Below are 16,458 nucleotides of genomic sequence, written 5' to 3'. Positions count from 1 at the left end.
ATTACCACTAAAGCACAGTAAACAAGAGTAAGGCTGTTATGCAGATTTAAGGCCTCACTTTTCACATTGATAAGTTTCTAGGAATGAGTTCATCTCCCCTCTTCCCAAATACAGAGAGGGAGACACCTTTACAAATGGAGATTTCCCTTATAAATGTAAATGTCTGTCTGGCAACTCCTTGCAGGGCCATACAAAGAGACAGTTCTGGAGACAGAACTTCTGATAAGATGGGCTTGTTGGTGCCTTTTCTATTGTAACATCTATTTTACAATATATTACAGCCATCAGATAGAAGATCTGTTCCAGGAAGGAGTTACCACGTCAAATTCTTTAGGCAGTTAGTGGGGGAGGTCAAATGTTCTCAGAGAAAACAACCAAGGTAAAGAGATAGATTTCAGGGTGGCCAAATCTTGATCTCTCACATTATGAACTACAGTCCCTAGATTAAGCGTCACTCTTTATGTTGTACAGTTCCATGGGTTTTGACACACATATAGTGACACGTAGCCACCATTATGTACAGAACAATCTCACCACCCTAAAAATCCTCTGAGCATCAGATTAGCTCTTAGTGGCTTTTTAAAATATTAACAGTTGTCAGAATGACGTAAATTTTTACGACGAAAAATGTTCCACAGGTGCTAAGTTTTGTTAGTCTCACTATTATGATCACTATTAGAAATAATGAAAAAAATGAACCCCTATATAAATAGCAAAAATCACAGAATTTTAAAGATAAAAAAGATCTGGAAGTTTAGGAAATCCTACATTCTTCAAGACCCTGCCCTCCAGTCTCTCAGCTTTTTGTGTCATTTATCTGCTGACTCCGCTGAGCAGAAAGAAAGAAATCGATAAAGAAAAACAAAGCAAAAAACAAATTTTGGTTCTAAGTAGTCCTCTTGAGCCCAAGTTAATCAAGCATGGATTCTTTTTTACTTCCTATTTGCATCAGGAACATAATTACTAGCTAGAGCCTAATTTGAGAATATTCATTAGAAATGAAAGATGTCATATTTAAGAACAGAATGGAATTCACTGAGGTTTTATTCTTGGGATATTTGTAGGATTAAGTCAGGACATGCTGCGAGAGTGATAAATAAGTTCTATATATTTTTCTTCTCCAAGACCATGGATTTCAGACACATTTTATACCCATGTACTTTGCAACAATGAAAAACAATTGAACACTGACCTTGAATATTTTGCCCTCAGATTCATTAGTCTTTAAAATATAAATTGAGCAATTTTATCTAGATGAGTGAAAGACTATGGAGACTTCTAGAATGTCACGTTAGGTCCTTTAGAAGTGAAGAATTGACTTTATAAAGCATTTCTATTCCTTCTCATACCTTGACAATACTGCTACTGTGACTCTGTTTTAAAGAGGATAATGGCAGGCTTTACTTTGATTTGCACCTTTTTGTTTTAAGTACATTTACTTAACATTTCTCAGCCTCTTTAAAACTTTTATCATTAAGCTCAACCTTCATTTAAATCACCAGACGTATTTGATGAAGGTGTCGGGGGAAGAGGGAGAATCTCCCTCTGCCCTTTCCCTTAAGGTTCTTCTGGCTGGCCAAATAATCAACAAGACAGGTTAGCAGGAGAAAATAATACCAAGTTTAATAACATGTATACATGGGAGAAAGCAGGGACACTGTGTTTCTCCACACAATAGCAGAAATTCTCGTCTTAAATATCATTTTCAGCCAATGACAAAGGAGGATTTTGGGGGTGGGGGAGTCAATTACAGGAGATTACCACTAAAGCACAGTAAACAAGAGTAAGGTTTATTATACAGCCCCAAGGCCTCATCTTCCACATTGATAAGTTACTAGAAATGAGCTCACCCTCCCTCTCTTCTCCAAACAGAGAGGGAGATACCTTTACAAATGGAGATTTCCCTTATAAATGTAAATGATTGTCTGGCAACTCCTGCAGGGCCATCCAAAGAATGTGGCCAGAGAGACAGGACTCCGGATAAGATGGGCTTGTTGGTGCCTTTTCTATTGTAACCTCTATCCTAAATTATCTTTTATAGCAGTCATGATAATAACCCCTTCCTAAAACAGATTTTTTTTTGGTTTTAAATTCTTTAGGCAGTTTGGGAGGGGAAACTCAAATATTTTTCCTGAGCTCTCTGAGTCCTTATTGTCTTCAGCTCGAAATAATCCGCATACCAGAGTGGTGCTTCCTGGGGCAGCTTGCCCTGAGCACCATCAAAGGCGACGTGAATATTTACTTGCAAACTCCTCAGAAATTACTGATTTAACCTTACTTCAGACGATCCATTGTCAAACTCAAACTGGATTTCCCAGGCCCCTCAGAACGGCTCATAACTGTGTGTTTGTACATTTATGTGGGAAGATATTATCCAAGGGTAATTGTTCTTCCCAAATGCTTTCTTTACCTCAAACAGCAATACTTCCAAAGTTTTAATGAAAATGTGGCCAATTTGGTGAAAACCAAGTGACTTGTTTGTTTTAGCATGCCAATGAGATTAAGAAAATAAGTATTTTAACTATTGTTATTGATTACTAAAATCAGATATTAAGAAAACAAACTTCTTTGTCCAAAGACTTCTGCAAGTGAAATCGTCGGCAAAACAGACAGCTAGCCTCCCGTTTTAACCACTCAATCATAAGAAATGTAATATGGTGGGCAAACATGTGAGCGTTGTCACCTGCACGAGTCCCCAAAGCTGTGTCCCCATCACGGGCACAGATCAGGGGAAGGAGCCAGCAGAGGGGAGACAGCTGTGCCCTCAGTGTCCTTCCTTCCTAGGTCAGAACTCAGTCCCAGTTGCTCGCTGTCTAGTCTTCTGGGGAAGCAGAGAATTCTTCTGGGGACACGACACGACACATCAGGTGTTAAGGATGTCATTCTTCTTTTTTAAACAAATGTTAGATCGTGTAACGTGCTTCTCAGGACAGGAGGAGCCGCCTCAAGGGAAGGCATATTTTCTCCAGGAGCTGATGGTCATCTAGGGAGAGCAGAGTCAAGGACTGCAGAGAGCCAGCCCGCTTCCGCTCTCCCTCTCAGGGACACCTTGGACCCCACACCCCCACCCCCCTCCCGGTGCCCCCCAGAGGTTCCCATTGTATCCTTGAAGGCCGCGCATGCGCAGGACTGGCTCTCAGAGCGGCAGAGGGGATGGCGAGCTGGAGAGCCCCGGGGAACGTGCACTGGAGGCGGGGTCCCTGGTGCGGAGGTGGCCTCCTCGGAGGTTTGTGTGGGGGGATGGGCGGTTTCTGGATCCTTCCTCCAGGATTTTCAGCGCTGGGGAGCTCTCCTTTCTGCAGTGTGGAGGAGCGCTGGGCAGGAGGCAGCGCTGAGGTAGGCGGTGGGCGGCGGGCTCGGCGTGGAGATCTCCACCGCAGATGGCGGGAGCGCGGTGGGGGGGTCGGCGGATGGGGCCGGGGGCCGGGGCTGCTGGCGGGCTGCCCCAGGTGGGGGAGCCCAACTCTGTCCCTTGGAGGAGCAGAGGAACGCCGCCTGGCCGGCGGGCCCCTCTGTCTTGGCGGGGCCCCACCCCGGCGGGGCCTCCTGCCCACCCAGCGGAGGTGCAGGGGGCGGCAGGGAGTCGCCAGCCCTCTGCTCGCGCCCTTGAGTTCGTGCCCCCGGGGGCCCCGTCTAGGCCAGGTCTCTACATCCCCGGGTGAACACTTTCCTTCAGAAGATGGACTGTGGTCAGCGCTCCTCTGCCTGACTCCGCGCAGGCTATTGGGCTCCTCACTGCGTTCTTTAAACAAATAAATGTTCCTACTTCCTTGGGACCACCTTTATAGAAAAGCCTAATCCCATTAATGGTTTCTGATAATTGACTCTATATTTGCAAGGCGAACTTTGAAGCCTGTGAATTGTTGTAAACTGCATTTAATGAAAGGAGCTTTAAACAGTCTTTGGTGAAAATTATGTAGCTTCCTAATAATAACTCACCATATGTTAACATAGACTGATGACTGATCAATTGATGATTGACGTAATGTGTACGGAATTTTGTTTTCAGTGGAAAGGTTTTTCTTGGCAGTTGGTGCTAAATTTAAAATCGGATAAGGAGGAGGTTTTTAGAAGTAGTATATAGTGTGTGTTTTGTCTCCATACTCATTTAGAATTGTAAGAATTTAGATTTGGAAAGCTCATAGAACAAGAATTTTCAAATTTTGATTTGGCTGAGAGGGTGAAAGGTTAAAAGGCCAAATACGGTAGGATTTCATTTATGTGATATTCTAGAAAAGATAAACCATAGGGAAAGACAACAGATCGTTAGTTGCCATTAGTTTTAATATTTAGTTAATCATTTAGTTTAATAGTTTAATCATTAGTTTTAATATCTCTGATTAATAAAATACATTTTATTGATAGCAGCCTAATTATAGTTTTGGATGATACCAGAATTTAACAACCTATTAAATTCTGCAGTAGGAACAAATGACATGTTGGTTATAGGTGTCTTTGAAGTGTAAGTATTGTTGGTAATGAATCTAAATAAGCATTTTTGGATTGTGAACTACTGATTTTTTTACTAGATCCTGTTGTACATGGCATATTACAAGTTTCAAAAGGCTCTTTAAATTACTGTAGCAGGCTGAAGCTATTAAATTGTAATGTAAGATCTTTATAGATGAAACAGGCAAAAATACAAAAAGCCATTTATCTTTTTATCTTTGTTAAAAAATCAAGTAAATCTTACCATATACATGAATGACTTTTGGCTAGACAGACCTGAACTTGACAAGATGGACTCATTAGTATGGTGAATTTGTTTTGGAATGTTAAAGTGGGAGAGGACATATGTTTTTCCTGAGGGTGACCCAAGTCAATATGGTAGGTTTCGCTGTTTATATGCTCTTTCTGAGTTACAATCTTGATTAAACAGCTTGTCATAGACATACCAAGAAATTTGGGCCATTTTATGTATCAATATTTTAAGATATCCTATTTCCCTGATAGTTTCCAGTTTCAGGGTATCTGGGAAAAACAGTTTCTGAACATAGGTACTTTGGAATATAATTTTTGATTGTTGACTTATTGAATCATAGAATTGTGGAGTTGGAAATAATTTTAGTGGTTGTCGAGCCTAACCTCTTCATTTTCCAGGAAATGGAAAGTGAGGTTTCTCAAGTTAAGTTGTCCATAGTCTGACTGCTACTTAGTGGCAGAGTTGGAACTATGTGCTCAGATGCTTGTCTCCAGATTCCTAGTACAGTGCTGTCTGTGCTACGTACTATTAAGTAGACAAACCAGTGAGTTACCTTCCCAGATCACATATGTAGCCAGCAGGGTTGATTCTTTCCCATATGCATATTTCCTTTCTTTTTTAAATAACTACTAACCACAATTAACTCATTCCCATACCATGTTTAATGACTATACTTGTGTGTGTCTCCTCGAGCACACGTGGATTCCCTAGAATGGAAACCTGCCTGTGAGTGGATTGCTGGACAAGGGGCTGATGTGAATCTGCAACTTGACAAGCTGCAGCCAAATCATCCTCTGAAGTTTTAACAATTTCCATTACCGCCAACAGTGTCTGAGTCATCCTTGCCCTGGGAATTGTCAGATCGGGATTGTCAGATTTTTAAAGTTTTGCCAATCTGATGAGTGAGAAATGATGTATTTGTTTTCCTCTTTGTACAACTGTTTTGACAAAAGCATAGAGCTGTGCAACTACCAAAATCAAGACACAGAACAGTTCCAGCACCCAGAACTCCCTTGAGCTGCTCTTTTGTAGTCAACTCTTCCCCCACCCTTAACCCCTGGCAACTGATGATCTGTTGTCTTTCCCTATGGTTTGTCTTTTCTAGAATATCATATAAATGGAATCCTACAGTATTTGGCCTTTTGAGTCTGGATTCTTTCATGTAGCACAATACATTCATTTTAGTGTTCATCCATGTTGTTGTCTGTATCAGCAGTTCCTTGTGTTTTATTGCTGAATGTAGTATCGTGTGAATGTACCACAGTTTATCCATCCAGCAGTTGTAGGACATTTGAGTTATTTTCAGTTTTGTCTTTTTTGACTATGAATAAAGCTGCTATAAATCTTTGCAAACAAGTTTTTGTGTGAGCATTAGTCTTCTCCTCTTGGGTAAGCACATAGAAGTGGAATTGCTGGGTCACATGGTATGTGTATGTTTAACTTTATTTTAAAAACTGTTTGTGGTAGCAAAGTCATGGCCCACAAAGATGTCCTAATCCCTGGAACCTGGGAATACATTAGTTTACTTGGCAAAGGTGAATTAAGTTTGCAGATGGAATTAAGGTTGCTAATCAACTGACTTCAAAATAGGGAGATTATCCTGGATTATCCAGGTGGGCCCAGTGCATCACAAAGGCCCTTAAAAGGGAAAGAGAAGCAGGCGAGTAGAAAAAAGATGCAACAAGGGAGGCAGGGCAAGAGAGGTGCAGAGTTCTTGGTCTTGAGGGTGGAGGAGGGGGGGCCATAGGCTAAGGAACGTGGTGGTCTCTAGAAGCTTGAAAAGGCTAGGAAATTGATTAACATTTACAGTCCCCCCAAAAGAACCTAGCTCTGCCAACACCTTGATTTTAGTCCAAGGAGACCCGTGTCAGACTGCTACCCTACAGAACTGTAAAACAATAAATCTGAGTTGTTTTAAGCCATGAAATTTGTGTTGATTTGTTACAGCAGCATAACAAACTCCACTTTAAAACTGTTTTCCAGGGGCCGGCCCCGTTGGTTAGTGGTTAAGTGCGTCCGCTCCAATACTGGCGGCCCAGGTTCGGATCCCGGGCATGCACTGATGCACCGCTTCTCCGCCCATGCTGAGGCCGCATCCCACATAAAGCAAATATAAAGATGTGCAACTATGACATACAACTATCTACTGGGGCTTTGGGGAAAAAAAGAGGAGGATTGGCATGGATGTTAGCTCAGGGTTGATCTTCCTCACAAAAAATAAATAAAACTGTTTTCCAAAGAGGCTGAACCACTTTGTCTTCCCACCAGCAATGTAGGAGTGTTCCAGTTACTTTCCACCCTAAATTAACACTTGGTATGTTCATCCTCTTTAATTCTAGTCATTCCAATAGGTACGTAGCAGTATCTCAATGTGGTTTTTATGTGCATTTTTCTCACGATTAATGACGTTGAGCATCTTTTCATGTGCTTATTTGCCATCTGTGTATCTTCTTTGGTGAAGTGTCCAAATCTGTGCCCATTTTAAACTTGGATTGTCTTATTGCCGAGTTTTGAGAGTTCTTTATAGTCCTGTCAGATATGTGATTTGCAAAGGTCTTCTCCCAGTCTGTGGCTTGCCTTCTCCATCCTCTCACCAGTGTCTTTGGAAGGTCTGTGTAACGTAACTCGAGAGGCTCCACATGAACTTATTGTGCTTCGTTGAGAAACAGAGTGAGGTTGGAGCACCTGAGTCCAATCAGACGTTGATCAGAGTTGGCGCTGGGTCTCACTTTTAGTAAAGCCAGCCCTTCCGCTTTCCCCGGTTCCTGTTTGCTGTGCTCCCCTCCCCCGCACAGGGGTCTGGTTCTAAGTCTGGTAGATCTCTCTCTCTTCAGGTTTGGGAGCCCACAGAAAATTCAGCTACATCCTTCAGACAACTCAGCGCAGCTCTGCAGCCTCCTACCTTACATCGCTTCACAAAATGGCAAATTCCCTGAAGGTCAGACTAGCAGTATGTTTGACTTAGGCCACTTCCACCACTTCTGGAGGTTTCACTTTGTTTTGTGGAAGCTTTTGGCCTAGATCCCCAGATTCCTGTGTGGCACCAAAACTTAGTACAGGTGCTGTGATAAGAGCAGTTGTGTGTCTGAAAGCCCTCGGGTTTCCTCTGCCACACCAATCCTGCAGAATCACTGCAAGTTTGGTTAGTTTCTCTTTTCCCTAGCCGAGGCTCTGACTGAGCAAACCAGATCCTCAGCAGGCACCCAGAATCAGAAAACGCCTGCAGGGGAAAGAAAGATAAAAATCCTTGCCCACATAAAAGACTTTTTCTTCTTTTTGGAATTTTAGTTGGTTGATTCTGAAGTTCTCTGATGCTCTGAAAATATATTTATGATTTATCTGGCTTTGTCCAGTTTTGCAGCAAGAATGCTTTCCTGTCCTAGTCTCCTCTAAAACAGAAGTTCTCTTGTCATTAGTGTTTAACTCCATCAGTTATACATTGTCAATATTATTATTGTTTCATTAAGTCATGCTTTCAATGATTTATTCAGATGTGTAACCGTTTTTATCCTCATCATCCATTTTTACCTCTTAGCATTTCTTCTTCTATCAATTTCTTTCTCCTTAAAGTACATTCTTTTATAATTTTTAAGTTTTCTCCTTGAGGAAGATTAGCCCTGGGCTAACATCTTTGCCAATCTTCCTTTATTTTGTATCTGGGTCGCCACTATGGCATGGCTGATGAGTGGTGTAGGTCCACACCTGGGATCCAAACCCACAAACTCAGACCTTGGAAGTGGAGTGTGCTGAACTTAAACCACTACACCAGGTGGCTGACCCCCTTAAAGTACATTCTTTAGAAGATCCTTAATGAGCATTTGTTGGTGGTAATACTCTTAGTAAGTGTTCCCATAAAAATATCTTTAAGTCACCCTAGTCCTTGAGATATGGTTTGATTGGATATACACTGAAATTTATTTTCTCTCTGTACCTTGAATATTTAATCCAACTCTCTCTTGTCTTCCACTGTTAAGAAATGTATCATATGTCTAAATGTAAGTCTCCGTAAGTGTTCTGTTCCTCTGTGGGGCTTTGAGTATCTTCTTTTTTATTTAGTGTTCTTTGCTTTCCCTGGATGGATCTGGCTCTAGATATTTTTTTTTAATTGTTCTTGAGATGTATTCAGCTTCCTGAACCTAGAGTAGAAGTCTTTTAGGAATTCTGTAAATTTCTGTTATTATGTGTCAATATTCCTTTAAATCATATATATATTTATATTATTTAATTCAAAAATATATAAACATACACATTCATTATATATTCATTAAATATATATTTAATTCAATATATTATTCAATATACTGATTTGTATTATTCAAAAAATATACATATATTATTTATATATGTAGTTTCCTGTACTTGACCAAACTCAAGCCAGGCTCCTTTGAGCCCTATTCTTGTCTAGGCCTCGATCTTGGCCTATAATATCTACAGCCTCTCAGCACAAATGATTTCACCTCCCCACACACAATTTATAAGACTTAAAAACTGACATAGTTTCTAACAGCTCAAATCCACATCCTTAGGATGACCACTGCCCCCTTAAAGTGCCTGCCTGAGAAAGCTCAAGGCAGCCATAAGAATTGACTGTTCTGGCCAACACTCGATCATTGGACCCTGACATTCCTTTCTTAGAGCATTTACCCAAAAGTGCTTACAACTGTGAATCTTTCCTCTGTCCTTTTGAGTTGTATGTGTGTCTCCTATAACTCAGGAGTGCATTTCTCAAGGTCCTGAGAGCCATTGGAGGACAGGGTGTCTGTCTCCCAGACTCTGTGAGAGCAGAGAAGTGAAACTTTGATCATTTCCAACTAGCAGACACAACTGGCCAGATCACATTGCACTGACCAACACTCTGTAACTTTCCCCTCCCTGACTCTACTGAGCCCCTGCTCACTCCTCTGCCTGCTTCCTCATTCTCCCTTTCAAATGCCCAGTCACCTCTGTACAAATCAAAGTGAATTCAGTTCATCCTGTTCCTTCTTCCCTATTGCAGTGGTATATGCCTGATTAAAATCTGTCCTGACCACTTTAACTAGAGCCTGGCTTTGTGTATACTGTACATTTAACACACATACAGATAATCCCATGCATATGCATACATGTGCATATACAAACACAACCTTGGGCCCTCCAGGACCAGTTAAACTGACCCCATCTTATCAACAGAGTATTTAAGAGTTTTCTTTCAGGAACTGAGACCCCTCGTCCAGTTCAGACCAGTTGGGACCACCAACTCATCAACTGGGAGTTCACAAATGCTTTATATGTGACGTTTTTGACATCAAGGAGCTAAAAACTCCATTCTCTGATCATGGTAACACTGCCAATTTGTGAACACACATCCGATGAAGAGCCATGAAGCTTGACTTTGCTTGTGCAGATCATCAATTCCCTCACTTCTCCTTACTTCCAATCATGTACCTCCACATGTCAGACCACCCTGCCCTTCATCCCATAAATTGTGCCCCAAGCCCTGGATCAGGGCTTGAGATCTGAGACAGACACATGCCCCCTGTCTCCTTGCAGATCAATCTCACAAAATAAAGCTACACTTCATTTCCCAAAAGCTGATGCCAGAATAATTGGCTTTTTTAATGTGCATTGGGCAAAAGAACCCCAATATTGTGCAGTAACATCAATACATATATATACACTTACTGGTTGTTTTCTCTTTTTTATTTTCTTTGCTGAGGAGGATTCACCCTGAGCTAACATCTGTTGCCAATCTTCTTCTTTTTGCTGAGGAAGATTCACCCTGAGCTCACATCTGTGCCAGCCTTCCTCTATTTTGTATGTGGGTTGCCACCACAGCCTGGCCACTGATGGGTGGTGTAGGTCCACGCCCAGGAACTGCACCTGGACCCCTGAAGTGAAGTTCTCTGAACTTAACCACTAGGCCATGGGACTGGCCCATCTCTAATTGTTTTGAAGATGTTACTAGATATGCAGTTGAAGTTTCACTATGATCTCTGGATTTCCTTGCTGCTCCTTTAGTCCCTCACTTCAGTGTATGTGTTTTTTGCTCCATCTTTCATGCTAGAGAAATTCCTCAAATATCAAGTGGTCCTTGGCTACCTGTTCATATGTTTGTGATGGGAAGAAAACAGCTGAGTAGGATCTCTGTGGGCCTGATGGAGCCTGTGAATGTCTGGACTCAATGTTTCTTCAGGAGTGTTGAGTGTTGAACTAGTAACAGGCAAACAATGTTGGTGCCCACACTGATCTCTAACAACGTACTTATTCCACACATTCCCACAATGACAGACATCCTCTGAACATGTGGAAATGCTGACAACACACACCCACACCCACATACACACTATTTGCAAATGACCAGCAGCATTCAGACTGTAAACTACACGATAATGAACACTGATACTCAGAAGACACACACAAACACAGACACATACAGACCACTCACTGTCTCAGAGACCACAGTGACTTGAACTCTCTAAACACACACACATCAACAAAACACACTTTCACATAGATGCCATAATAGCCATGCACCCTGTGACCATACAGAATTGCTGAACACACACACATCCACACAACAAGGAACGTGGTTGTGCACGAGTGGGCTTGATCAAGAGGTTTTTCACACCTCAGCATCAACATGGACACCCCAGGGCGAGAGAGAGGGGCAGAGGGCACAGGGAAAAAATGTGGGGAGCTGTCAGGAGGCACTTGCATAAAGCAAATATGATACCTACAAAGCTGGTTGCTAAATGACATATGACTCAAGGGTATGAGGACCCAAAAGGATCTGAAATGGTACAAAAAAGGTGACTGATACAAACCCATCACAAGATATTTAAATGTAAGGAACAGTGATATTTTAAAAGGCACTGAAGAGAGTGCATCAAAGCTTAGATATAATTCCAAACAATTAATGACATGGTATTCTGGCCAAAGAACAGCCATTATTGCTGTTAAAATTCCTATTTAAATGTTTCTTATAAAATTATAGAAATATTCCTTGAAAAATGACAAATATTCATTGGTTTAAAATATTTAAAACATTTCAGGATAAAATTACTGCAGGTTCCACTTTTTTTTTTTTAAAGATTTTATTTATTTATTTTTTCCCCCCAAAGCCCCAGTAGATAGTTGTATGTCATAGCTGCACATCCTTCCAGTTGCTGTATGTGGGACGCAGCCCCAGCATAGCCGGAGAAGTGGTGCGCCCCCGGGATCCGAACCCCGGCTGCCAGCAGCGGAGCACATGCACTTAACCACTAAGCCACGGGGCCAGCCCCAGGTTCCACTTTTATTGAGTAGCTTTTCTTGGGCAGCTATAAGAGCTGGACAAAGCACACAACAGCTGTTTGGAGGGTTGTAGAACATCCTGTGCAAACAGGACTTGGGGGTCTACAATCTCTGAGACAAAGGAAACACAAGATTGTGAGCACCAGCTCCATGCGGCTTCTCCCCTAAGGCATTTGCTATTTCAATGGCGAGAGAAGAGAGTCTGAGCAGAAAGAGGAGGAAAAATGAACTGAAATTTGGTTCCAGCCAAGTCCAGTAACTTCTGCTTCCAGTCAGATGTGGTAAAGGCAGAGCAACAGTTAAACATTGATTTAATAAATACTATATGTTTGAAAACACCAAAGGGATGTGGAAGCAAACAGGACTAGATGAAATAAAATTTCAAAAAGGAAAGAGCCTTTTTAGGTGAGATTGCCAGACATGCCCTCACCCGGGGGAATTTGCTTAATCTGGACTCTGATAATCAGACCTGTCTTACCAAAAGACAATTGTAAGTACAGTCTGTCAGAATTGATCTATGTTAGCTTTTAAATAGCACAAGTTTTCTTTGACTGTTAATTTTTACTGCCTCCACTAGGAGACTCTATGAAGGGAAAGACATTGTATCATTTGCCACATGATCTCCAGAACATTCTTCAGTTTGGGCTGTATGACTTCTATAAATATTTGTTAATTGTTGGTTTCATGAATGCTATGGACTGAATGTCTATGTAATCCAATTTCATAAGTTAAAATCCTAATCCCCGACGTGATGGTATTTGGAAGTGGGGCCTTTGTGAGTTAATTAGCTTAGATGAGGCCATGAGTGTGATGCCCCCATGATGAGATTAGTGCCCTTACAAGGAGATGGAGGGCCAGAGCTCTCTCTGCCAGATGAGGGTAGAGCAAGAAGCTGTCCTTCTGCAAAACAGGAAGAGAGCTATCACCAAAAGCCACTCAGCTTGAACCTAGATCTTGAACATCCCAGTCTTCAGAACTGTGAGGAATGCACTTCTCTTGTTAAGAGTGCCCAGCCTAGGGATGGCCCGGTGGTGCAGTGGCTAAGTGTGGGTGCTCTGCTTCGTGGCCCCAGGGTTCATAGGTTCAGATCCCGGGCATGCACTGATGCACTTCTTCTCAAACCATGATGTGGCAGCGTCCCATATAAAAAGTAGAGGAAGATGGGCAAATACGTTAACTCAGGGCCAATCTTCCTCAGCAAAAAAGAGGAGGATTGGCATCAGATGTTAGCTCAGGGCTGATCTTCCTCACACACACACACACACAAACACACACACACACACACACACACACACACACACACAAAAGCCAAAGATGCCCAGTCTAGGGGTCTGCCCCATGGCCTAATGTTTAAGTTCAATGAGCTCCTCTTCGGTGGCCTGAGTTCGGTTCCTGGACACAGACCTATACCACTCATCAGCAGCCATGCTGTGGGAGTGACCCATATACAAAATAGAGGAAGACTGGCACGGATGTTAGCTCATGGTGAATCTTCCTCAGAAAAATATAAATAAATAAAGTGCCCAGTCTATGATATTTTTGTTACAGCATCCCATACTGACTAGGACACTGACTGTGTGAATAAGTTCATTTAGATTGACGATCCTTCTTCTACATGACACGTTATTGTCAATCATTCCTAAATTGATGTGAGTCAAATTTCCCTTAAGGATCATAAAGTTGTTAAGGCCCTTCTCCCTAGTTATGCACATATTGATACACATGAAAACATGTTGCGTCAAGTACTTTATTGACAACTTAGTCTCACACTAGATCTTATTGGCCTTCAGTGAACCTCAGTGTTACAGTCAGTGTATTCCCCAAAGGGCAATAAAGGAAAGTCCCTGGACTGAAGAGGAGTCGGTATCCATCGTGCAGCTCCTGCCCTCTGCCCAGTCAGCTCCAGGGCAGGGTCAATTTACAAGATAGGCTTTTTTCCAGGCAGCTCTGTGTTTCTCCCAGCCTGTTCTCATTTAGGATGATCTCACCAGGAGGAATGAGTGGAAATTTGGAGGGAAGAGCTACAGAAGGCATCTCCCAGGGGAAATTCTTTGTGGTTACATGACCTAGAATATGGACACCTGACTGCTCTAAGGTGTCCTGAAAATGGAACCCTTCCCATGTCTGCAATATCCTTCCATGTCCTCTTTCCCCTCCATCTCTCTGTTCTTGGTGGAAAAATTCCCTTGGCAACGACAATAAAAAAATGAAGGTAGGGAATGGCCCATTTCCAGTCTCAGAATTCTGTGAAATTTTACTGCCTATCCCCAGTCTCCCAGGACTGACACTCTTTTTATTCTTTTAAGATTAGATTACATTTTAATCTCCTTTAATCAGAGTTTTCTCTCATCCTTGTTATGTATATACATGTTCTAATACATAATATTGAAAACATTATTTTTGGCCCTACAATTTCCAGATTCACTCATAGTTGTTTTCTGATGGAAGCATGCATTTGTAATTATGTTTATAACTCCATTAACTATAGAAATGACTAAATGATGAGTAGTAATGTACTAATACAGGAAAATGGTCCATTTTTATTCAACATAAAGTTTCATGTTTTCATCAAGACAAATACATGAATACTTAATTGTTCAGCAAAAACTCTTACTGTGTACAAGTAAGCAATTATAAATCTATTGGAGTTGGTTTACCTTGTCGATTATTCCTTGTTTCCGAATTGTGCATTCAGAATTTCCATGAACCCATTAGAATCCTGCATCTTTATCCTACCATTTTATTTTTTTTGTTATAATTTTTATTTATTTATTTTTTCCCCCAAAGCCCCAGTAGATAGTTGTATGTCATAGCTGCACATCCTTCTAGTTGCTGTATGTGGGACTTGGCCTCAGCATGGCCGGAGAAGCGATGTGTCGGTGTGCGCCTAGGATCCGAATCCGGGCCACCAGCAGCGTAGCTCTCACACTTACCACTCAGCCATGGGGCCAGCCCTATCCTCCCGTTTTAAATATTAGGTAATTGACAAAAGTCCACATGACTTGTTCAGTTGTGTGCTAGTGGATCCTTTGTAGGGTGTCTTCCCAGTTTCGTTTTCAAATGATCATCGACAAAAGTCTACATTACTTGTTCAGTTGTGTGCTAATGGGTCCTCCGTAGGGTGTCTTCCCGGGTACGTTTTCCAATGTGAACTCCAGCTGATGGCCTTGTGACATTGATATAAATACTGGTGTCTCCACAGATCATGGGGCCAATGATGTGTGGTCCTTTACATAGTCATATATAACCTAATACTTTTCATCCTATTAGTGTAAGGAATTCTATGGAAGGTAGATTGGTGACAATTAACAAAAGATGATTGATTATGAACATGCTGTTAGGGAGAAAAATTGAACCTCTGGGTATAAAGGTTTACTTTTTATGCAATTAATCAGCCACCCTAACAAACCCTGTTTATAGGCAGGTCTATATACATATATATATTAGATTAAGATTATGTCACCTATTAGTTTGAATGTGCTTTTGTAAAGTATGCCTTGTTTCTCTTGCCCTTTTGTACTGGGAGAAATATGGAATAGCTAGAAACTGACTGGATTACTCTGGTCTGAACTCAGATCATGTAGGGCTTGAATCGTTTAACAAATGAGCGATTAATGGCGGCTACACCACTGGGATCTCCTGATCCAACATCGCGGTCATACACCCTATAGTGGATATGGACAGTAAAATAGGACTGTGCTGTTTTCCCGAGGGTAACTTGTTCTGTTGATCAATATTTTGGATCAATAAGTGATAAAATATTTTGACTAGCTGGTCTAGATTTTAATCACTCAGAGGTTATTTTATTCTCTGAGGTCACCCCAACCAAAATTGTTAGTCCCTTTAAGTTTTGTTAGCCCTTGATTTGGCTTACCTTTGATTTTTTTAAATTAATTGGAGCTCCATAGGGTCTTCTCGTCTTACTTTGTCATTCCCGCCTCTTCAGGGAAAGGTCAATTTCACTGATTAAAAGTAAGAGAGAGTAAAACCCTTGAGTGCCCGTTCATACAAGTCCTCATTTAGACAACAAATGATGATGCTGCCTTTGCAGGGTCCAGTCACTGTGGCCTTTACACCGTGTCACTGGGCAAGCAGTGCCTGTAACACCAGAAATGCCAGAGGAGATGCTTTTGGTAAACAGGTGGGGGTTGTGTTTGCCGAGTTTCTTTTACTTTTTTAAATCTTTGCTTGACTGCCTACCTGTGTTGGGTTAACAGTTAATGTAATAAATAATTATTGGGTTGAATTTATTTTATTGTTAACTTTCGGTGATTATCTATCTGTTCTAAGATTATGCAAGGAGAAATAATTCTTGTTCCTCATAGTAACAGTACTACTTCTATGAATTAACAGATTAATGCAGTATTAGATTAGGAGTTAGTTTCTGAGATTGAAATTAAGATAAGTATATTGTTGCACCTGAAGGCTTTCTTAATTGGTGGCTGAATTTAGGCCAACTAGTGTATTGTTTGTACTCCCTCTCT

The 16,458-nt window shown here is 41.5% G+C and overlaps 1 protein-coding gene across 1 annotated transcript in view; it reads left to right on the top strand.

The window, feature by feature from the left end:
* Positions 1-2,995: 2,995 nt before the first annotated feature.
* LOC131422054 (ral guanine nucleotide dissociation stimulator-like) overlaps positions 2,996-16,458 on the top strand; it is a 181,500-nt gene continuing 168,037 nt past the window's right edge. The window contains exon 1 of the mRNA XM_058568913.1: positions 2,996-3,336. The gene's annotated coding sequence lies outside the window, so the exon portion shown is untranslated. The remainder of the gene's footprint in view (positions 3,337-16,458) is intronic.

This window comes from Diceros bicornis, chromosome 26 (assembly GCF_020826845.1).
Source record: "Diceros bicornis minor isolate mBicDic1 chromosome 26, mDicBic1.mat.cur, whole genome shotgun sequence".
Lineage (NCBI taxonomy): Eukaryota > Metazoa > Chordata > Mammalia > Perissodactyla > Rhinocerotidae > Diceros > Diceros bicornis.
Note: the sequence above shows the minus strand (reverse complement) of the source record. Positions and strands in the feature narration are given on the sequence as shown.